This window comes from Humulus lupulus, chromosome 6 (assembly GCF_963169125.1).
Source record: "Humulus lupulus chromosome 6, drHumLupu1.1, whole genome shotgun sequence".
Lineage (NCBI taxonomy): Eukaryota > Viridiplantae > Streptophyta > Magnoliopsida > Rosales > Cannabaceae > Humulus > Humulus lupulus.
The window spans coordinates 210591236-210616404 of NC_084798.1; positions in this window are offsets into that span (position 1 = coordinate 210591236).

Genomic DNA, 25169 nt, shown 5'->3' on the forward strand with positions numbered 1-25169 from the left:
TATTATTGTAAAATATCTTTAAAATATCATATTTTAATTTGTTTAATTATTTATTATTTTAAAATAATTATTATTGTAAAATATCTCAAAAATATCATATTTTATTTTTTTATTTTATTTTTTTTAAGTTTAAGTTTAAGTGTTTAAAAACAATCGTTAAATATAAGAATATTCCGTTAAAGTTAACATTAAAAAAAAAATCGTTAAAACCAAAAATCTTAATTATCTACACACTTATTATATAGAAGAGATATCGAATATAGATTAATTTTATGTTATCGAAAATTAAAATTTTTTTTTTGTTTTTACAAAATATGCTAAAATTAACATGCTTTTGGTCATAATTTAAAAAAATAGTAATAAATAAAGAGAGTTTTATTATAATTGATATAATGTATCATATTTTTTTTTTTTTTGAAATTAAATTTCTAGTCACCTTGTTGCTTCACCTAGTCGTCGCTTGGTCATCTTAGAGCTATCAAGTGATTTGTCACACTTAATTATTTTTTGATAATGTATATCAATTATTTGTTAGACACATGTTTGTTGACTTTTTTAAGTTGATTGTCATGTGTTGCATAAATAGAGTATTGATTAGGGCACTTATGGTACATACGTGACTATATTATTTAGGAATTGTTTCAAAAAAAATATGAATGAGCTCTCTATATGTTGGTTGGTTGACCGAAATTCTTGCAATTACACAAATAAACAAAAATATATAGTGTTTTATTTTATCTGATTTTTTATAACTTGTCCAAAATTCTTCCACTATGAAATTATTATAGTGTAAGTATAAAAATAAAATAAAATGGAATCCTACCAATGAAATATTTTCCCGGCTCATTCCTATAATTTAACAAATTAATTCTAATACAATCTTCCAAACTTGAGACAATTCCAAATCCCAACTTAAAGTTCTTGATATAAGTGAAATAATTTTGTTTGGATTCTAGTTTTGTTTAGATTATTGTCATTTGATAGTGTTGAGTTGTATAAAACCTAACATTAATTATTGAGCCGATTTATATGCGTATTGCTTTGCCCAACACTAATTGACATGAAATATTATTATTAGTGCAATTTAATTAAAATTAAAATAAATTGGACTAATACTTTATTACACCAATCCAAACTATATATTTATAAAGGAAACATCTCAAACTCAAGGAAAATGCCAAAGAAAAAGTATACTTACTACTTTGATTGAAAAGCTTTAATATTTTCCTTTGAATATATTTGTATTTTTCTAACTATTATTTTTATTTCAACACATTTTTCGAATTCTAAATTTGGATCTTAAACTATGCATTGACTTGGATATTTCATTGCTTATTAAGGACCAAAACGTCTAAACTCATATGAATCCAAAAGGACTGACTCACTATCATTTTATTCATAATTTAAATGTAATTAAAAATATCTTATTAATAATTTTATTGAGTAGACAAAAATATCTTTTTTTTTTTTAAGAAACAAAAGTATCTTAATTTAATATATTCTGAAAGGGCAAATTTTTTTTTTTTAAATTTGACCTTTCAAAGCAATCAAAACAAATGAATAGAGCTGTCAAAATCCATTCCATTAATTTTTCTTTCTCTACTGCTGAAAAATAATTCCTTTTTCATGAATAGAATTACTATTTCATTATAGTATATAGTTTAATATTATATGTGTGATTATATATTACATATAATAAGGAAACATTCATGCATATGTATACTATTAACGATAATATAAAAACAAAATAGTAAGGCATTATGAGCAGGTGATACAGATAATAGATCGATATTTATGGATCCAGAAGCGATAAGCTTCAATCTCTACTCTCTCTCCTATCACTTTAGTTTTGTCTTCAATCTCATGAGAAGTGACTACAAATATATATATATATATACATATATATAATATTAGAATATAGTACAAAATAATCTCATATTTTTTAAATAATATATTTTGTCCTTAAATTGTTTTTCTGCGGCAAAAATTTCACCTAAACTATAATATTTATTATAAATGTGTCACTTATATAGCATTTTAGTTATTTACAAATAGATATATAGATAGCGGTATAATAATATATTTTTATAACAAGATTTGTATGTTTAGCGTTAATTAAATAGATTAGATTTCATCGAACTACATCAGTTAGTTAAATAGATTATTATATTGTAACTATACATGTGATATGTGACTACATAATAATCTGTTTAAAAAATGAACATAGTGTAACAAAAAAATACATGTTTACAATAATTTTCATAATTCAAAGGCATTTTTGTAACAACAAATAATTAAAGGGGACAAAAATCTATAAGTTGGAGAGGAAAATTTTCTATTTATCCTATATATAATATGATTTTTTTTAACATATTTATGTCTTTATTGTTATTATATTTTGAAAAATTGATTTCGATAGAATAATCAACTATATTATTACCTTCAATTCATACTTCATTATTGGTAATTAACCAAGTTAATTTGACTTTTGGCTATATCATATAAATATGGAATAAATGGTGTTTTTCCCATAGTTTAATTTGGATTTGCTTTGTTGTACCGCAAAGGGAATCCTTTTAGGGTTCGTTTCCCTCTCGGTTTGAGATCATGTCGTCACCTGCCTCAGCCTGCAATAAACTGCATGCAAAAAATATATATATGTATATATCTATACATGTATAATATTCGAATATATTTGTGTGTAATGATATCACAATAAACGACAGTAAATACACGATTGAAATTACAAGTAAAGTTCACCCACTACGTTAAGTAACCTCACACGTATATGTTTAACCTATTGCCTGTACATATTATTACCATATAGGCTAGCCTATATATATATAGCTATACATATATATATATGTGTGTGTGTCTGACTACTTTTCTGTTTACGAGGGTTCACTCATTCAGTTTGTCCGTACAACTATGCATATACTACATATACACACGTAATCAAAACGACAATGTCCCATCAAGCAGCTGTTATGTATATATATATGTATCTTCACCTTCACGTGGGTCATTATCGTTATTTTTCTTTCTTTCTTCTTTTACAACTAAATTTAAATTCCATCTTTCTTGATGAAATAAATAACATTTTTATAAGTTTTTCACACGAGTTCACGTATATAAGGAAATTTGACAATATATTCATTTAAGTGGCATCATTCTCGAGAGCACTTACTATGAATGAACTAAACTAGTTAATTTTTAAAAGTATAAACGAGTTTGTATTCATAATATAAATGGACAATTCTCAACGAAATATGCCTATCTCATTCTTATCCTAAGTCGAGAACCCAATGTCCCAGTCGTTACTTCGGCGGATTGGAATAAATTGTGGAATGCTTAAATCTATGAGAGGCACAATATATTTTGGTGGAGCGTTCTATCAGATGCTCTCCCTGTTCAAGAATGGCTGGCTAGAGTAATTGCAATGGAGGATGTCTCTTGCCCTCTCTGTGGAGTTGATAAGGAAATAACATACCACATTTTCCTTTTTTGCGATTTTGCTAGAAGTCTTTGGTTTTCATCCTATTGGGGTTTAGTCCCTAATCCATCTACCCCTTCGTGTAAAGACTAACTCCTCTTCGTATGGGAATAAAAAAGATTTGAAATTAACACACCTGAATTCCTGTTGTATGCTTCTCTAATCGTTGACAAAATCTGGTTTTGCATGAATGAATTAATCAATAAAAAATAAAACTAGATGCTCTCAAGTGTGTTGAGGGTATCAAGTTGAATTTTGATTCTTATAAGTAGACTCTTATCCCAAACATCATAAACAAGGAAGTCGATGGGTGGCTGCCTCCTTCCCAAGGGTAGGTGAAGGTGAATTTTGATGTGGCCTGTGGCCAAGGTTTGATGGTACAAAGTGTAATGCCCTAAATTTCCTAATAAGGTTTAGGACTTTGATTAGGAGGCTGAGAGAGTCATAAATGATTTATCATGTTATTAAATGATTATATGCATATTTATGTGAATTATATTATTATATGATGATAAATGCATGCATATGGGTCCACATTTAATTATAAGGGCATTTTGGTAATTTGACCCGTTGAGGGCGTGATTGTGTATTTTCATGCATGTGGGTGAATTATAAATAATACCACATTATGTGTGGATTGGTTCGAGCCATTCGGCATGAGACGATCATGGAATGTAAGTTTTCGGTCTAGTCATAACGGGATTAAATTCGGGGCTCGGAGTGAGTCTCGAGGTAATTTGGTGATTAGAACGTTGCCGGGAATTAAAGGGTAACATGATATGAATTATTGGTATTTGAGAATATTGAGAATAACGGGAATTGGAGGGTGTTAATTATAATTAACGAGATAGGCGGGAAATGACGATTTTACCCTTGGGAGTCTTTAGAAGCCTTTATTTGACCTAGGGGCAAAATGGTCTTCTCACCCATAAGATATATACCAATCCTTAATGTTGTAGAATTTAGAGAAAAACGGAGCATCATCATCCTCATCTCTCTCCCTCACCCGTACACCATTTCTCCTCTTTCATCCTTTGGAATTTTTGAAGCCAACTTGAAGAAACAAGCTAGGAGATCAAAGGTGGGAGCTTATAAACTTAGTTCATCCATTGAAGAGGATCTAAATCAAGCTTGAGGTAAGAAATTCAGCCATGAAAGTCTTGTTATACCCTGTTTTTCTAATAAGTTTTCAGTTGAGAATTTGAGGTGTTAGTTGTGAGAATTCATGGAAGTTTTTGAGTTTGGTTGCTTGGGTTTTGATGAGGGTGTGTTGTAGATGAAGTTTTGAGGTTGAATTTGATGTTTGGGATTGGTTTTGAGGCTTGGTTTTAGGGGGAAATCGCAAGGAGGGAAACCAGAAATTTTTCTGGTCTGCTGATGGCGCCCCAGCGCTAGGCAGGGCATGTATTGGGCTCCTCTAACTTTGGGGCAACGCCCCAACGCTAGTGCATTTTCCAGAAAGCCTATTTTAGGGCTCGGGATGACTTTTAAGGCTCGGGGGTTGGTTCCTTTACCCCGTTTGGGTAGATTGAGAGTCCCGAGAGTGCGGGATGGATCCCGGGAGTGAGGTTTTAGATTATAAACTTTTTTATGATTTATTTTATTGATGGGATTCCATATTTGGTTATGACTAGGTGACTGCTAAAGGATCAAAGGATTGATCGTTCTCAAGGGTCGTTCTTTTACTAATTCTTGCTCGAACCCGAGGTAAGAAAACTGCACCTCATATGTGACATGCATGATTATTCTTGATGCATGTTGGATGCTTAAATGTGGACATTGATAGCATATTGAATGCTTAGCAATCTTGATCATGTGGATATGGTTATTATTGAGGCATGCTGGATGATTAAGTGTGATGCATGTGGTGCACGAGAAACATGTGATTAGGGCATGCCATGAATATTGAGTATGAGACTGATCAGAGCTTGAGTCTCTGTGTTTCTGCATGATCATAATTATGCTAGCAACTGTTAAGTAAGCATGCTGAATGCCCTACTATTAGATATTTGACATATGATATATATATACTGGTAGCATTGCTTACTTGTGCATGGTACTGACTAATTAGTCAGAATTGGCAAAGGTGTCAGTATCAACTGTGAAGCTGGGACTTATTAGTCAAGTTCGGCAGTGGTACTGGGCACTGGTCACACAATGCTGACTCATAAGTCAGGACGGCCTTAGCGTGTTCAACGCAAGACAATAAAGATTAGATCTAATCGATATCTGCATTAAATGACTCAGAAGAGCATTAATGCCGGATCGACCTCAAGTTTGATGAAAACTAAAAGCGCTTGTGTGACTTACCCAGCATTCACTCATCTGTTTAAGCTAGTGACTTACCCAGTAGTCACTCATCTGTTTAAGCTAGTGACTTACCCAGCAGTAACTCATCTGTTAAGCTAGTGACTACCCATCAGTCACTCATCTGATAGAGCCATTGCAGCAAAGCCCAGGTAACGGTTTCTGTTATCCCCAAAATTTGAAAATGATGACGTGGAAATAGTAGTGACAAATGGCAAGGAATGGTTAGGTAATCTGGCTTAGGAGTGATCCGGTAGAACGGTGAAGATTTTTGACTGACCAGTCAAGTGTCATGACCGACCAGTCATGTGCTTGTCCGACTAGTCAGATGTTTGTCCGACCAGTCAGGTTCTTGTCCGACCAGTCAGGTGCTCGTCCGACTAGTCAAGTGTTTGGCCGACCAGTCATTTGTCTTGGCCAACCAGTGAGGGTTTGGCTGACCGGTGAAGTGTTTTGGCCCTCTTTTTCCTTCTAGGTGTGATGTGGACCGACTAAACAGATCATTGCTACGTAAAAGATCCTAGTAATGACTTCAGCTAGAATCGGTCATACCTGCGCGAGAATCTCTCATATTATCCCAAAGAATCGCATATTGTTGTATTTTAGATGTTATTATTAATTAAATAATGAAAAAATAACAGAAAGATCCTGATTATGAGGGACTGCGTTTGTACGATCCTGGGCTTATAAATACAAAGCAGATGGCATCATTGAGGGGATTCAGATTCTAATTTTCCTAAGAGAGTATTTGTATCTTGAGAGAAATATTGAATTATTTTCATCTGAACTGAAGAAACTCAGTTGATTCAGGTTCATCTGATCTTGAGTGTAGATTCATAATCATAACTCCAAGTGGACTAGGCTATTACCAACACATTGGGGCCGAACCACTATAAAAATTGTCTGTGTCGTATTTTTCTCTTGAAGGTTTATTGTCGTTTTGACGTCTACACGTAGTTGGCCAAAACAACGGTCAACATTTTGGTGCTTTCATTGAGAGCCTAAAGAGAAAAATAGACAATTACCGTAGCATTATGGTGCCTAAGTGTAATGCCCCGGATTCCCTAATATGGTTTAATGGTTGGATTAGTAGGCCGGGAGGGCCATAACTGTTTAATTACACCATTAAATGAATTTATGCATGTTTATGAGAATTATATTATAATATGATGTTGAATGCATGCATGTGGGTCCACATTTGTTTACAGGGGTGTTTTGGTAATTTGGCTCGTTGAGGGCATAATAGTATATTTGTTTGCATGTTAATGATATATTGTGAGGCCACATTATAATGTGGATTGGTTTGAGTATTTCGGCATGAGACGATCTTTAAGTATCATTTATCAGTTTGGTCATAACAGGTTTGAGCTCGGGGCTCGGGGTGAGTCTCGGGGTGTTTTTAATTATTAGAGCGTTACCGGGAGTAATAGGGTAACGGGATATGGATTATTGGTGTTTGAGGATAATGAGATTAGCGGGAATTGGGAAGCGTTAATTATGATTAACGGGATAAGTGGAAAGTTCCAATTTTACCCTTGAAGTGGTTTTAGAAGCCTTAAGTGACCTAGGGGTATTTAGGTCATTTGGATTGATTTGTTTGACCTTTAAGTTGGCTTTTGGCTGTAGAAACATGTAGAATAAAACAGAGCCAAAACAGAGTTATCTTTCTCCTTCTCGAACACCAATCTCCACCATTCATTCCTTGGTGTTTTTGAGCTCAAAGTGGGGTTTCAAGCTAGGAAATCAAGGGGCTGGGTTTGTGGACTTGGTTCAGCCATTGAAGGAGGTTCAAACTTGGATTTGAGGTGAGTTTTAGTCATTGATTTCTGGTTTATACTCTGTTTTCCTTTAGTTTTTCAGCTTATGATTTCTTGATGGTAGTTTGGATTTGTGGAGGTTTTGATTGAAGTTTAGCTTGGGTTTTGATGAGGGTGAGTTATAGGTGATGTTTAGAGGTTGAATTGAGGGTTTGGAGGAGGTTTGGAACTAGTTTTAAGGGTAGGTTCCAAGGGAAAATGCAGGGGAAGCCGAGCTGGTGCGTGCTGGATTTTTGGCTGATCTGGGTAATGAGCCGCGGCCTGGCTTTTGTGTGCTGCGGCCTAGGATGGCTTCTAAGGCAAAAATGCATCTGTCAGGGAGATGAGCCGCGACATGGCTGTGGTGAGTCGCGGCCCATCAGGGCATTTTTGGGCAAAATTGTGTTTTTAGCTTGGGGATTCAAGCCTTAGGCCTCGGGGTTGAACCTATTACCCGGTTGAGTGGTGTTTGATGTCTTGGAGGCTAGGTTTTGGATTAGGAACCCTTTGTTATCATTTTTATTGATGAATCCAATATTTTGGTTATGACCAGGTGACCGTCAAGGAATTAAAAGACTAATCGTTCTCAGGGGTCGTTCTTATAATAATTCTCACTTGAACCAGAGGTAAGAAAACAGTATATGAATATAGTTGCACCCTGTATATGTTATGTCTGCATGGTTTGTTATTGAAGCATGTTGGTTGATATATGTGGACATAGATTGCATATTAAATACTAGTGAATGTTGATTACCTATTTATGGCACTGACTAGTCAGGGACACTGACCCAAGAGTCAGAAATGGCAGAGCGTCATGAACGTCGGGCCAATTGAAGATTAGATCTAATCGATATCAGCATTGAATGGCTCTATGGCATTAATGCTGGACTGACCCTAAGGTTGATGAATTAATAAGCGCATGGCTAGTCTAAAACTAGTACTCAGAGCCAGGGCATAGGGCCCCGGTGACTGTTTGTCACATGGCTAGGGAACGCCGTTCCATAGTTACGACTCTAGAGTCGGGAGGAGGGTTATGTTGGTGACCATTCACCATACACCTATCCTGATCAAACTTATGAAAGAACCACTTATCAGTTAAGCCCTGGTGACCCTATCGTCACATGGCTAAAGGGAGCTGTACCCACTTTTGTGACTTCTGCTACTGTCACCTATTTGTTTTGGACTGATAGTCTTGAATGATTATTATGATCATTGCTGATATTATATCATGCTTTATTGTGTTTTCTTGCTGGGCCTTGGCTCATGAGTGCTATGTGGTGCAGGTAAAGGAAAAGAGAAGCTCACCCAACCCTAAGTGGAGAGCGTAGGTGATGTGGTGTACATACTTGGCCGCTTGACCACCACGGTCAAGGAGTTCTCAGAGGGACTAGGGGTTTACCCTATTTTTTCCGCTTAGGTCGGCGGGGATTGTAAATTTGAAACAATAGCGACCCTTTTGTATTGTAAACAACTTATAAACGTTTTTAAATGGCTCATGAGCAGTTTATTTACTTAATGAAATGTATCCTTTCCTTTTTACTAGTTTTTCACCTTAACTTGATAATAACACTTAGATCACGTTTTTAACCAAAGGACTTGGGTAGCGGGTCAAATTTCCGGTTCACTGTTCACCGTAACTGTTCTGGGGTAACCAAGGCGTTACAACTTGGTATCAGAGCAATGCCAAGGTTAGGGTTCCTGTAGACTGGCTGGATATGTACACACATCACTGAAGTCAAGCTCGACTCATGGTTTGGTAACTATTTATGTGGTTATATGTGTATAACTGTTTAAATGTAGTATATATGCTTTACCTGTGTGCATGAGACACCATGTTGAACCTGTGCCCTGAAATATTATATCTTCAGCAAATGTGTGCTAATTAGTACTGAGATTGCTGGAACCTGCTTATTAGTGTGGTTGTTTATGAGTTATTATGTGATACATGCTGTGTGTTGAATGCTATAAACATGTATCTACTCATATATGTGTATGACTATGGAATATGATGATTGTCTGTTTGTTCTTGGACCGTGAGGCAGCAAGAGGTTTAGTTATTACTACCTGACTGGCCGTATTGATTATTGTTTCAGTAAGGTATCAGTGACAGAATGAACCCAGAGCAGACAGATACTACAGCTGGCCAGAGTGGTCAGGGTCAAAATAATGATAACAGTCAGGGTCAAGAAAATGACCAGTCTCAGAGTCCACAACCAGCTCCTGCGAACTGGCTACAGCTGTTTAATGATTTGTAGGCCACAGTGTTGAAACAAGGAGAGGAGCTTCGTCTTCTGAGACAGCAGCAAGTGCCTGTAGTGATTAGTGTATCAGAGGCACCTTCTGTGTCGGTGCCAGTTATTGGGCAGTTGCCTGAGGTTGGAAACAAATGGGAACCTCTTTATGAAAGGTTCAGGAAGCAACAACCTCCTGTTTTTGAAGGCAGTGCAGATCCTGCCAAGGCAGAACAATGGATGAGCATGATTACCACTATTCTTGACTTTATGAGGGTAGTTGGTAATGAGAGGGTGGCCTGTGCTACCTATATGTTTCGGGATGATGCCCGGATTTGGTGGGAAGTGATTACCCAGACCAAGAATGTTAATGCCCTGAGTTGGGAGGAGTTTCAGACTCTATTCAATGAAAAATACTACAATGATGCCATCAGGGCATCTAAAGCTGAAGAATTCATCAGGCTACTTCAGGGGAGCTTATCAGTTACCGAGTATGCCTTAAAGTTTGACCATTTGGCAAAGTTTTCCAAGGAGTTGGTGCCCACTGATGGGACCAGGAGAGAGCATTTCTTGCAGGGGCAACAGCCTAGGTTAGCCCGTGATGTACGTATCACCACTGTGGCAGGAGTTACTACTTATGCACAGGTGGTGGAGAAGGCACTCACAGCTGAGAGTGCAGAGATCAAGATCTGGCGTGACAGTGCAGCCAGAAAGGATTTTAGGAGGCCAGGTCCTCCATTTGTGGGTTCTAGTAGGGGTGGAGGCCCCAGTGATCAGAAGAGGAAGGTTCCTGACTCTTTCCCAGTTCCAGGTCCTGACAGACGGCCCCGTGGTATTTCTATGGGTCGTCCTTGTGGTAATGAAGCCTGGAGGTCTTTTCCTGAGTGTCCTAGATGCAAGAGGCATCACTTGGGAGAGTGTAGGGCAAGGGCCTGCTTCTCATGTGGAGCAGTGTGTCATCTTAAAAAGGATTGCCCTAAAGCAAGAAAAGAAGAACCCAAGAAGGCAGACAGCTTGGCCCCAGCTCGAGTGTTTGCTTTGACTCAAGCAGAAGCTGAGGCTTCACCCTCAGTTGTTACAGGTCAGCTTCTTAGTGCTAGAACCGCTTATAATGTATTGATTAATTCTGGTGCTACACATTCTTTTGTTGCTAGTAGTGTTATTGATAGACTGTGTAGACCTTGTGATTTCTATGCTGTGGAGTTTGGTACTTTGCTACCCACTGGGGAGTTAGTGGTATCCAGGAGATGGGTCAGATCTTTGCCAGTGATAGTAGAGGGCAGAGAGTTATCAGTGGATCTGATAGAGTTGGTTATGAATGACTTCGATATGATACTGGGTATGGATTGGTTGGCAAAGTATGGGGCAACCATTGATTGTAGAAGGAAGATTGTCACCTTTGAGCCTGAAGGTGAGGATCCTTTTGTGTTTGTTGGTGCTATGCATGGACCTCGCATACCATTGATTTCTGTATTGAGGGCTAGGGATTTATTGCAAGGAGGTTGCATTGGATTCTTAGCCAGTGTGGTTGATACTACTCAGGTCGTGCCAGTGAGACCAGAGGATACTAGACTTGTTTGTGAGTTTCTGGATGTGTTTCCAGAAGATTTACCAGGATTGCCACCACACAGAGAGATTGAGTTCATTATAGAACTAGCACCAGGGATGGAGCCAGTGTAACGCCCCAACTCCAGGGACCGCTACAGTGCACATTGCAAACAGTGCTAAAGTCGCTAATCGAGTCGTTTGGCCATAAACGTGTAACTAAGTATGATTAGCGGTTTAGGGGTTAAAAACTTTGGTTAAGATATAACGTTTCACTATAGCGTTTACTGTATACTTTGGGATCCCAAAAATATAATTTCAGAGTTTATTACAAGAAAGTGTTTACAACAGGCCGTTTTAAGCGGAAAAACAGGGTTCAACCCTAGTTCCACTTTCAAACCTCGCCTAAGTATTGGTCGAGCAGCTGCATATGTACACGTCATCACCTAAGCTCTCCAACTCAAGGATGGCCCAGCTTCCTTTTGCCTTTACCTGCACCACAAAGCACCCGTGAGCCGAAGCCCAGCATGAAAACTCATATGCTCATAAACAGTCATATCATGATATCAATTCATATATGGCATGCCTAGCAAACATAGCTTTATTCAAGCATGCAAATGACCTCACACAATGATGGGGTATCCAGGATAAGAAATCCCGGCCTTCTGATTGGAGGACTATCAAGTCAATCCTAATCAGATGAGTGTCGCAACACTTGAGGTTCTGATAAACCATGCCGAGTGACTGACAAGCAGGTCACTAATTCAAATGGAGGAGTGGTTGTTAGGTAAGCCACCAGCCCCAACAGGTTCTGGTAAACCATACTGAGTGACTGACAAGCGAGTCACTAATTCAAATGGAAGAGTGGCTGTTGGGTAGCCACTAGCCTTAAACAGGTTTTGATAAACCATACTGAGTGACTGACAAGCAAGTGACTAACTCAAGTGGAAGAGTGGCTGCTAGGTAAGCCACTAGCCTTCAAGCGCTTATAATGTTCATCGACCTTGAGGTCAGTCCGGCATTAATGCTCTTTGAGTCATTCAATGCAGATAGTCGATTAGATCTAATCTCTGTTGGCTTGCGTGATACACGCTAAGGCCGTTCTGACTAATGAGTCAGTGCAACATGACCACTGTCCAGTACCACTGCCGAACCTGACTAATGAGTCACAGCTTCACAGTTGATACTAACACCTTTGCCAATTCTGACTGATGAGTCAGTGCAATGTGACCAGTGCCCAGTACCACTGCCGAACCTGACTAATGAGTCACAGCTTCACAGTTGATACTAGCACCTTTGCCAAATCTGACTAATTAGTCAGTACCATGCACAGGTAAGCAATGCTATCAATGTGTATCATATGCCAATTATCCAAGAATAGGGCATTCAACATGCTTACTAAATAGTTGCTAGCATAATTATGATCATGCACAAACACAGAGACTCAAGCTCTGACCAATCTCATATTCATCGTTCATGGCATGCCCTAATCACATGTTTCTCGTGCATCACATGAATCACACTTAATCATCCAGCATGCCTCAATAATAATCATATGCAAATGGGCAAGATTGCCAAGCATTTATTATGCTGTTTACATTTAAACATCCAGCATGCACCAATCACAGCCATGCATGTCACATATGGGGTGCAGTTTTCTTACCTTGGGTTCGAGCAAGAATTAATAGAAGAAACAACCTTTGAGAACGATCAGTCCTTTGGTCCTTTTACGGTCACATAGTCATAACCAAAAATATAGGATACCATCAATGAAAATGAAAGCAAAGGTTTCCAAACCAATATTTAGCCTCCGGGACATCTATCCACACTTAACCGGGTAGTAGGATCAACCCCGAGGCCTATGGCAAGCATCCCCAAGCTAAAAACACATTTCTGGCCAAAAATGCTTTGATGGGTCGCAGCTCACCATAGCCATGCCGCGGCTCACCCACAGACAGAGGAAAAAACTTCCCCAAAACACACTCAGACCGCGGCACGCCATAGCCAGGCCGCAACACATTACGTAAACCAGCAAGCCACCAGCTTGCTTCCCCTGAGTTTCTCCTCGAAACCAAACCTTCAAACCAGTCCCAAACCTCAACCTAACACCCAATTCAACCACCAAACATCATCCACAACTCACCCTCATCAAAACCCAAAGTAAACATCAATCAAAACTTCCTTTAATCCAAACTTTCCATCAAGAAATCACAAACTAAAACTTAAACCCAAAACAGAGTATACCACTGAAATTAATGGTTGGAACTTACCTCAAACTTGAATTTGAATCCCCTTTAATGGCTGAATCAAGTTCCTAAGCTCCCACCTTTGATCTCCTAGCTTAACTCCTCAATTTGGGCTCTCAAAATTCAAAGGAAAGTGAAGGGAAGAACATGTACGGGAGAGAAAGGAGAAGATGAGGATGATGCTCTATTTTGTTATGTATTTTCCACAGCCTTAAAGTCATATAAATCCACCCAAATGACCTAAATGCCCCTAGGTCACTTAAGGCTTCTAAAACCACCCCAAGGGCAAAATTGTCCTTTCCAACCTATACCGTTAATTATAATTAACGCTCTCCAATTCCCGCTTATCTCAATATTCTCAAATACCATGAAGCCCTCCTAGCAGGCTTGTGCTTGGCTAGAGATGTTCGTGCCCGGTCGGTTGAAGTAAACAGTGATTCCCAATTGGTGGTCTACCAAGTCTTAGAGGAATATCAAGCAAGGGGCCTACGCATGATGGCGTACTTGAATAAGACCAAGGATCTGCTAGCACAATTCGAAGAGTATACTATTAAGCTGGTACCACGAGAGCAGAACTCTAACGCAGACGCTCTAGCAAAATTAGCTAGTGCAAAAGATGCTGAAACTTTGAATATAGTACTAGTGGAATACTTGGCAGAGCCATGCATTAATGAACAAGAAGCCATGCCCATCACAATAGTTGACACTTGGATGACACCCATCATTACTTACCTTGAGCAAGGAACCCTGCCAGATAATCGTAATGAAGCTAAGAAAATTATGAGGCAAGCTGCTTGGTATATTATGATGGATGGGGTGTTGTAAAGAAGAGGGTGATCTTTGCACTACTAAGGTGCATAGCACCCGACCAGTCAAAAAATTTATTGACTGAAGTGCACGAGGGGTTCTGTGGAGTCATGCTGGGGAGTAGAGTCTATCTAAAAAGATTTTGCGGCAAGGATTTTTCTGGCCTACAATGAATGAAGATTCCATGGAGTATGTGAAGAAGTGTGATAAATGCCAGAGATTTTCTAAAGTACCCAGGGCACCCCCAAATGTCTTGAAGCAAATGCAGAGCCCATGGCCTTTTGAAGTATGGGGCATTGATCTGATCGGGAAACTACCCAAAGAAAAGGAGGAGTACAGTTTGCAGTAGTTGCTATGGATTATTTCACCAAGTGGACTGAGGCCGAACCACTAGCAACGATCACCTCAAAGAAAGTGTTAGATTTTGTAGTTAAGAATATAATATGTCGCTATGGTCTGCCCAAGAAGATAGTCTCTGACAACGGCACTCAGTTCGATAGTGACTTGTTTACCGATTTCTGCACTAGGCATGGCATTACGAAAAGTTTCTCCTCGGTAGCTCATCCGCAAGCCAATGGGCAGGTTGAAGCTGTAAATAAGACTTTGAAGGATACTCTAAAAAAGCGTCTAGAACGAGCTAAGGGTTCTTGGGCAGAAGAATTGCCAGAAGTCCTTTGGTCATACAGGACTACTGCTCGGACAGCAACTGGTCATACCCCCTTTTCCTTGGCATATGGATATGAAGCCATGTTGCCTGTCGAAGTAGACCCACCATCTCATCAGAGAACCACGTATGACCAAGAGGAGAATCACCAGTTGTTAGCTGAATCTTTGGATTTTCTTGAAGAGAGACGAGAAAAAGCAAACTTGAGAGTTGCTGCCCATCAGCCAAAAGTGGCCCGCTATTTTAATTCCAAAGTTAGAGATCGAAAGTTCCAGGTCGGAGATTTGGTCCTCAAAAAGGTGTTCATCAGAGACCCGACAGCTGGAGTGCTAGGACCAAATTGGGAGGGACCGTACCAGATTGAGCAAGTCTTATCACCTGACACTTACAAACTTTCTCGATTAAATGGAGAGCCGATCAGGAACTATTGGAATGGCGAGCACTTGAGGAAATATTATCATAAATACTGCTTACATAGTAATAGCTTAGTTTCAAGTGTTTAACTTGTCATTTAAGTTTGTTTGTGAACTGGCTATTTGCTAACCACTCATTTTATTTTTGAACAATTTTATTTTGTTTGAGACTCGTAATTAGACACGCTTTGTCCTTTTTTTTTTACGAGTAATAAAAGAGATCACGCGCAGCGCGGTCGAATCTTGCTGCAAATTTTGCATATGTGTTTATTATTCTTACTTTGGCAGTGTTCAACTATTAGTGCATCTTAAAAAAAAAAAGGTTTTCTGGAGGAAAGACCGGGCAATGTTCAACTGGTCAATTTCCATCAGATGAATGCCCAACGTTTAAATAGTTGCATGTTTTTATAGTGTTTAACTGCTAAAATATACTCTTTATATTCAATGTGTTTCACGAGTAATAACTGCTCGGAAAAATTCGGTCAAGTAGCAAGTGATCAAGGATTTTTCAACCCTCAATCACTTAGGGGGCACATAGGGTATACTGGTATACAATTCAACACAAGCAATAAGAACACGAGCAAAGATATTTGTTTTCAGGCTGACTTATAAATCTTTGAAGTCAAAAGGGTCATTAAGCTAACTTGTTTTACAAAGCTTAAGTAACTTGGAATTTTTTCACGTTAAGCTAACTTGTTTTACAGAGCTTAAGTAACTTGGAATTTTTTCAAAATTTTAAGTTGAGAATAACTATTCATGTGTAAACAAAACGCTATGCTCATAAAATGTTAGAGCAATAAGAATGTGAGAAAGCATGGTTAGTAATAACTTATGAAATGTTTAGAATTTCCAAGTTAGGAAACTAAGTACTCATATGAAAATATAAGGCATCTATGTAATAAAACTTCTAAATGACTTAAGTCTAAAAAAGTGAAGTATCCATGCCAATAGCTCGGCCATACGAGCAAAGTACAATAGCAAAATATAAAATAAATGTCTACTAGTCTGGTAAGGAGTCATCTGGTCGGATAGAGGCTATGGGCCTCCTCAGCAGCCTTTGCCTCACATTTGGCAAGCTCTTCTGTTTTGGTCTCCTCTGTGAGAAAGTCGAGGTTAAGAGGTTTGTTCAACTTCCACACCTGGTAGAAGCAGTTGAAACAAATCTCTTCGTAGCGAGCAAGATCAGCTTCCTTCTCTCGCTTCAGCTCTTCGTTCTAGCGAGTCAGTCTTTCCAGCTGATCAGTCAACGTCTTGTTGATTTGAGTTTGTTTTTGGTTTTCCTCAGCCATCTCCCTAAGAGACACATCCCGCTCAGGAACGGTCTTCTCTGCCTGCTCAACCTTGGATTTGAGATCCTTTTCTAAGGAAGTTAAAGTCTCTACTTTTGTCTGGACTTCCACTAGCTGACCATTTAAGACCTTGATCAACTCCTTGTAGTCTACTGCTCGATGCTAAGCATGGCTGATAGTGATAAGCGACTGCATGGAAAACAGGAAGTTACTACAAACAAACTGTCTTGTGATAAAATACTTACATTCATCAGTTGAGTGAGCCCTCTTTGCAGGACGACTTCAACACTAAGACGAGGCAAGAATTCAAAGCTTTGAATATTTGAAGCATCATGAAGGGTTTGGTCAAGCAGTTCCTTCCCAATGTTACCAGTGATACGAATGGGCTCACTTAAGCCAGTCAGGCGAGTGGGGGTTAAGCTCGCAAAGGGAGAAATCTATGAGGGGGTCAGCTGCGAGATTGTAATGGGCTTCTCGGGTTGTCTTCCTTGGCTGGTCGGGGTTGTCCTTGGAACTTTGTTTGGAGGGTTTGAGCCACTTCCCTCCCCAGATTTCCACTTTTGGGCAAGGGTAATGTTGAATTACTTGAACATCTCTGAATCTGCAAAAGAGTAAACACAAGATTTTTTAGTAAAAAGTGAAGCAATATGTAGATAAATACTTTAGTACTACCAGACAACTCTATAAATCTCGTATAACCAAGTTATTTATAACCAAACATCACACTATGACTACTGAACCTGAGTTTAGGATTTGATCAAGAAAGTCGTCCTCTTCATCAGATGATGAGCTGAAGTCCCTATGAAGCTGAATGGTCTTTCCTTTCCCAGGTTGTGTGGGAATGACACATCTGCGTTGATCCTCTGGCAGGGGTTCCCTAATGATAAGGTTGTAACGACCCCAAATTCGTTATTAAGGCTTAAGGGCCTTGAGTAGTGTGCCTGGAGGGCATGATGGGATTTTGTGTGTGAATTTAATGAGTTTAATGCATGATTATGATTTAATGCATGTTATATGACTATTTGATTATTTGAGATGCATGACTATGTGAATTAGTATGCATGGAGACCTGATGGTCTTAGAAAGAGCATAATTGTAATCTGGCCATTTTAGGGCATAACTGTGATAATTGTATTATGTGATTTGTGCCATGTGAGTGTGGTGTTTTTATCAGGATGCACGCATCGAGACGGTCCTAGTGAGCCAATTAGTCTAAAAGCCACAACGGGATTTTATACCCGGCTCGGGAGGAGCCTAGGGGTACTTTAGGAATTTCGTAAGTTAAAGTGAGAACTAATGGTTATAGTTTTGGCGATTGAGTAACCTGGGTAACCATTTGTAACTGCTGTGAGTAACAAGTTTTAGATAGAAAATGGTAGAAATGAAATAGAAGTGAAAGGACTTAAGTGCCCTTGAAGGTTTAGTTAGGAAGGGGTAAATTGGTCATTTGGCAAGGCAATTAGACAATTTTCAGCTGGGTTTATGGGGTACACGGTTTGGGCATTGGGTCATTTGGTGTTTTGATAAAATTGGAAGAGAAGAAAAAGAAGAAGAAAGAAAGCCTAGGGTAAGAAGAAGAAAGGAGAAGAGGTGTAGAAGGGGCTGAAGTGGGAGTTTAGGAGGAGATCAAGGAAGCTTTTAGGGTGGATTCTCCACTTGAGGTAAGGATCTTATGCATATTTAAGTTTGATTTCTGTTTTGACTTGTGAATTTAAAGCTTGAGTTAGTTTTTTTGAGTTTTGGTTTGAGTTGCTGAATTAGAAATCAAGGGGTGGATTTTTGGATGTGATGGTGTTTTGCTCTTGATTCTAGTATCTATAGGTTGTTAGATGGTTCATATGAGGTTTTAATTTGATTTTTGGGTTTAGGTATTTGTTTAGGATGATTTGGGGAGGTTGAAGCTCGGGAAAAACGCATGGGAAAACACAGAAAATCTGGGTTCGCGATGGAGCGCCGCGGCCCTGTTCTTGGGCGCCGCGGCGCAAGGATGTTCCAGTCAGGAGAGGCTCTCTGACTTGCTGGGCGCCGCGGCCCTCTTAGGTAGCGCCGCGGTGCTAGGCCGTTTTCTGGGCATGAAAGTTTGCAATTTTGGGATTTTGCTCGGGGACGCGGGGGGTTGGTTCCAATGTATTGTTTTAAGGAATTTGAGGTCCTGAGAGTACGGGATTCGTCCCGGGAGGTGGTTTTGGGTTTAGTTAGTATTAAAAGTGTTTCATGTGTGTTGTGACTAGGATTTCGGAAAGGGACGTGCTAGAGGACCGTGCTTGTGACCTTGGTGCATCGGGAAGCTCGGGATACAGGTAAGAAAACCGTAACACCCGAGAATAGGGCATGGGCCCACACTGTGATTGCAGGGCATGGCCCTAGATTGTATTATGTGCAAATGTGTAATCTTAGATGAACTATTATATGTTTGAATGGTTATTTCAAAATGTATTATATGTGCTATTATAATGAAATGAACGGCTAAGGCCGAGAGCGGCGAAGGCCGGGTACGGCCTTGGGGCCAGAAGTAACACTCAGCACATGGGATGCTTATAGCCAGGGTGGGACCCAAGGGATACATGAGTTATCCTTACGGTGAGGACCGAGACCCCAGGCTTCGGTAAGGCCTCTGGGGCGGCATGGCCGTGCTTGTTTAGTCTGATGGTTTTCCTGTTTATCAGTGGATTATGTCAGCTATATTATTTGCATATGTTATGTACTAGTTGGGTTTTCTTGCTGGGCTTCGGCTCACGGGTGCTCCGTGTGGCAGGTAAAAGCAAAGAGTCAGTCAACCGGCCATGAGTATGGAGAGCGTGGGGGCGGCGCGTACATGTTCGGCCTGCCCGACTGCTTTGGTTGGGGGCATTTTTGTATATGGCTGTATTAACCGTTCTTTTGATAGCTAATCAAGTGTAAATCTATTTTTGAATTGTAAATATTTTGTAAACCTTATTCTGGGATCCTGGATGTTTGATACTTAATGTTTTCAATGAAACTAAACATTTTCAAAGAGTACAGCCTTAAACTTTGGTCTAGTCACACTTTTGGTTTTAGAATCCTCGAAGAGTCAGTTAGTTGCACAAATTTCCGTTTTAAACTCACTTAGTAACGGCTCTAAGGTAGTAGGGCGTTACAACTTGGTATCAGAGCGAGCCACGGTTTATTGGTTCTGGAGATTGACCGAACATGTACGCACGCTGCCATTGAAAAGCTCGACTCAGGGTTCATTGGTATGGTCGATTGATATATTCATGAATATGTGTTTAATGCTTTGTGTGCCTGCCTAGATTGTTATGAGCATGATGATTGAAATAACATATGCATGATGCCAGGCAAGGCCCGTTGTATGCTGTATGATATTTGTATGTCATTTTGGTCGATTGATCATGGTTGTTGTTGTGATTGAGAGGTGGAAATTGGACCTTGTTATCATGCCTGATGAGCGATGTCACTGATTGCAGGCATTTAGTTGTAATGCCTCACCAATCATCGAGACTCCGCTGCGTTCAGGCCGAGGATGACAACTAGGGGCAGGACCCTCCACCTGCTCCTCAGAACTGGCAGCAGATTTTAGCCGAGATGGAGGCTAGGTTGAAGAAAACAGAGGAAGAGCTTAGCCAGTTGAGGCAACCATCTCCTCCACCAGCCACTGGGATACCACTACAGCCGAGTGTACCACCAGCTCCGGTTCAACCTGTGACTGAGAACAGGTTGGAACCTCTGTATGAAAGATTTAGAAAACAGCAACCTCCTACCTTTGAGGGCGGAGCAGACCCACTGCAGGCTGAGCAGTGGATGAGTACGATTTCTGTAATCTTGGACTTCATGAGAGTTGAAGGAAAGGATAGGGTTGATTGTGCCATTTTTATGCTTAAAAATGATGCAAGAATATGGTGGGATGTGGTAAGGGAGCGAAGGGATACTGCAGCTACGACTTGGGAAGAGTTCAAGAGCATTTTTAACGAGAAGTACTACAGCGTGGCAGTTCGAGCCGCGAAAGCTGATGAGTTTGTCAACCTGACGCAGAACAAGTTATCTGTCACCGAGTACACCCTGGTATTTGACAGATTGGCAAAGTTTGCGCCAGAGCTAGTGCCGACTGATGCGGCCAGAAGGGACAGGTTTATACGGGGATTAAATGTAATGATCACCCGTGACGTGAGTATTACACTGGCTCCAGAGACTACATATGCGCAAGTGGTAGACAAGGCCCTCACTGTTCAGAGGGCTGAGGATCAGATCTGGAAAGATAGCGCTGCTAGGAGCGATACCAGGAGGGTGGTGCCTTCTTCTTCTGGGCCTAGTCGGGGCAGCGGCCCCAGTGAGAAGAAGAGAAGAGTACCAGACTCATTTGCTCCTTATGGTTCTGACAGGAGGGTTTGCGGTTCTGTGGGTGGCCGCCAGGGCGGAAATGACAGCTAGAGAAGCTTTCTGATGTGTCCTCGATGCAGGCGACAGCATCAGGGCGAGTGCCGGACCAGGGCATGCTTTGTTTGTGGGAGCACCAGTCACTTGAAGAAAGATTGCCCGCAGGCTAAGAAGGAGGAGCCAAGGCAGGGAGACAGCCTCGCTCCTGCTAGGGTTTTCACCTTGACTCAGACTGAGGCAGAGGCCAGTCCCTCAGTGGTCACAGGTCAGATTTTTAGCGCTGGATCCTTGTTTACTTCATTGATTGATTCTGGTGCTACGCACTCATTTGTTTCTGCTAGGGTGATTGATCAGCTTTGTAGACCTAGTATTTTGTATGCTAGGGGTTTTCAGACTATATTGCCTACAGGAGAACTGGTAGTCTCTAGGAGGTGGGTTAGAGCATTACCAGTAGTAGTAGACGGTAGAGAATTGTTTGTTGACCTGATTGAACTAGATATGGACGATTTTGATATAATACTAGGAATGGATTGGTTGACGCAGTATGGAGCAACAATTGATTGTAGGAACGGTGACCTTTGAACCGGAAGGTGAGGCACCCTTTGTGTTCGTGGGAACGGTGAATGGACCGCGGGTGCCTACGATCTCAGCACTAAAGGCTAAAGACCTGATGCAGGAGGGTTGCATAGGATTCCTAGCGAGTAGGGGTGTTCATTGGATGACATCCAATGTTTTTAAGCCCATTCGATCCGATCCAATCATCCAATTGGATGTTGGATTTTTGGAACCGATTCGATCCAATCATCTTGAACCAACCGATCCGATCCGATCCAATGGATGATTGGATCGATTCGGTTCCATCCATTGGTTATCCGTTGGATCGGATCAGATCCATCCGATCTTTTAAAACCTTTATTTAGGCTGATTTTTAAAAAAAATATATATATATTATTTCAATTATAAAAACACTAATTACTCATCCAAATAATAAAATATTTAATTGTAATGATTTAGAAGTTTACAACACAAATCTAATATAAAATTAAAAACAGAAGTCTTAATAATTTGTAGGAATCCAACATAAAATTACAATAATACATCATAATTAAATAAAAAAGTTTAGTACATCAAATATAATATATGTAAACAGTAAATGTAATAAAATACAATATATTTTAACTTTAAAAAAATATATATAATATATTTTTTATCTGAATATTAATTGGATGGTATTGGATCATTATTGGATTGGATCGGTCGGTTGGATCCATTGGATTTACATGTCATCCAAGAACCGACCGATCCAATATTGGATTTTTAAAAATGTCATCCGATCCAATCCAATCATGATTGGATATCTAATTTTTAGCGGTCGGTTGACATTGGATCGGTCGGTTTGTTATTGGATCAGATCGTTTCTGCACAGCCCTACTAGCGAGTATTGTAGATTCCTCCAAGGTGGCGACAGTGAGACCGAATGAAACCAGAGTGGTCTGTGAGTTTCCAGACTTGTTCCAGCAAATCTGCCAGGACTGTCGCCGCAGCGAGAGATTGAGTTCGTCATAGAGTTGGTTCCGGGAGCAGAGCCAGTGTCCAAGGCACCTTACAGAATGGCTCCGGCAGAATTAAAGGAATTGAAGATTCAATTGCAGGAGCTACTGGATTTGGGGTTTATCAGACCGAGTTTCTCGCCGTGGGGTGCTCCAGTGTTATTTGTTAAGAAAAAGGATGGATCGCTCAGGATGTGCATTGACTACAGGGGAGTACAATATTTTCAAAGATTGATCTCCGATCAGGTTATTATCAGTTGAGGATCAAAGAAGAGGACGTACCAAGGACTGTTTTTCGGACACGATATGGGCATTATGAATTTCTGGTTATGTCCTTTGGATTAACCAATGCCCCGGCGGCATTTATGGATTTGATGAACAAAATTTTCAAGGATTATCTGGATAAGTTTGTGATTGTATTTATTGATGATATCCTAGTGTACTCCCAATCAAAGACAAAGCATGAGCATCACCTGCGCCTGGTGTAGCAGCGGTTAAGAGAGCATAAGCTATATGCTAAGTTTAGCAAATGCGAGTTCTGGTTATCGCAAGTTTCATTTCTAGGCCATATTATCAGTAAGGTTGGGTTACTGGTCGACCCAAGCAAGACGGAAGCAGTGAGAGATTGGCCTAGACCCAGCAATGTTCCTGAAGTTGGAAGTTTCCTTGGACTAGCAAGTTACTACTGGCGGTTTGTAGAGGGGTTCTCCAGAATTGCTACTCCATTGACAGAATTGACAAGGAAGAAGACCAAGTATGTGTGGACAGATCAGGCACAGTAAGGTCCACCAGGCTTATTGGCTCTCTGATGAGGGCGCAGACATATCACGTTAACCCCTTTCAGGCCCGAGGCTTGAATGTGTTTGTCGAACATGCAAGGGTTAAGTTTGGAGGGTTTGGCTGTAAACCAATAGGGTATTTCTTCTCTGTCTTTTCTTGGTTTTTGAACGGCTAATTTTTGAATCTCGGTGGTAAATTTCTGAATGATTTTTCTCCGAGGCTTGCTGGGTTTTTGTATCTGGTGAGGTGGTCTTGAAGAAGCTGCAGTTCGTACTTCACTGCGTTCCACTACTTTTTGTGCCACTCTGCGAGCCACCTGAGGGTCTTGGTCCTGAGGAAGTCTATTGGATTTCTTCACCCTCAGTTCTGAATGTTCAGCCTGTTGATTGAGAAACTGTTCTTCGTGGAGGAAATATAAGGCTGTTCGGGGAAGGATCTTTTTAAGACGGCGAAGGCGATCTTTGGGGGTGCGACTGCTAGGAGACTTCGATGAAGAGTCGCTACTTTGAGGAGTATCGCTTGATTGCGGAATGGAGGTGTCAGAATTTGTATGGTTGTCACCTCCCCTATAGTCAAAGCGATTCATCTACAAAAAATAAAAATGGGAAGGTAAGTAACAAAACAAATATAAATCAATCAGTTTAACAGGAAAATATTTATTTTTCTACTCAGAAAATATTTATCTAAGTAGTAAAAATATAACATGCATGAGGGAAAAATGAATTTTGATGTCTAAAAGTACTTAAGGTCCCAAGGAGTTGTATAGGCATGGTGTCCGAGCAGGCGTGCCTAGTGTCCAGGCAGATGATGATGACCGATCGGGCGGTGGTGAATGCATGCATCTGAGGGGAAACACTTAGGTTTCGAGCAGCTGGCTTCATGTCTGAACAACGTACGTGGTATCCGAGCGGAGGCGTTCGTGTTTGATCGGTCATCGCGCGCATCTGGTGACCAAGTCGAAGTGTGCACCCGAGGAGTGCAGCAGGTGCGCATGGCCGAGCGGCTGGGCAGGCAAGCATCTGAGTGTCCGATCGGGTGCGTGCCATCTGGGAAGGCATGTGTGGACCCAAGGAGTGCAGTAGGCGCGCGTGGTTACCGATCGGTGCAGTTTTGGTTGCATCAAGGGATCCGAGGAGCATTAAGGTTCCGAGGGGCTATTGTTTGGTGTCCGATTGGTGGGCACAATGATAAGTCGAACATGTTTGTGTCCGAGTAGTGAGAGGCGTGTCCCATTGATTTTGGGACATGGCCGAATATTCAAACAAAAAAGAGCCATGGCCAATCGGCCATGAACTTTTTCCCTAAACCTATTACGAGAAAGCCTAAATCCCAAAAGAGCATCGACACAAATACTTTTTCTCACCCAAAATACACAACAAGAAGATCAAAATATGGGATTTGAAAGGTTCATATGAGGTTCTAGGGATCATATTTATCATCAAATACTCAAGGACCCAAATATGCAATTTAGGATAGAAAGTTAATTTTTCTTCAAATTTTCATGAAATTGAAGACAAAATTGATTTGCCCATAGCCTACATAACATCAAAACAGCCACAATACACATTATATATCAAAGATTCATACACAAATTCAAGGGAGTATTTCCTATGGGGGTTTCGGCCTACAAGTTTTTTCTTAAGCTTTGAGAAAGAAAAAAACATAAAGGGAGATGAGGAAGAAGAGCTTACCTAA